This window comes from Trachymyrmex septentrionalis, unplaced genomic scaffold, assembly GCF_001594115.1.
Source record: "Trachymyrmex septentrionalis isolate Tsep2-gDNA-1 unplaced genomic scaffold, Tsep1.0 scaffold64, whole genome shotgun sequence".
In the NCBI taxonomy this organism is placed as follows: domain Eukaryota; kingdom Metazoa; phylum Arthropoda; class Insecta; order Hymenoptera; family Formicidae; genus Trachymyrmex; species Trachymyrmex septentrionalis.
Genome location: NW_017305821.1, coordinates 104,784 through 105,219, shown reverse-complemented (window position 1 = coordinate 105,219; position 436 = coordinate 104,784).

Below are 436 nucleotides of genomic sequence, written 5' to 3'. Positions count from 1 at the left end.
TTAGAAATTGATCTGTGGCATCATAGGTTCTGTCACGTTGGCAATAGCACAATTAAGAAATTAGCGGAAGCGAATCGTGTTATCGGATTGAACGATGCGAAGATGGACAGACACACATGTGAAGCATGCTGCATAGGAAAGGCAACGAAGACCGCGTGCGCTAACTTAAAATCAAGACAATCAAGAGAAATATGTGACCTAATCCATTCGGATCTGTGGTCCTATGCCCGTGAAATCAATAGGCGGTAGCAGGTATTTCATAACATTCATGGATGATTTCTCGCGAAATGTTACGGTCTTGTGTATAAGCTCCAAAGAAGAAGTTAAAAGCTGTGTAAAAAGCTATATTGCTAGAATAGAACGCGAAAAAGACAGAAAAGTAAAGAGATTCCGAACAGATAATGGATTAGAATTCTGCAACAAGGAATTATCAGAA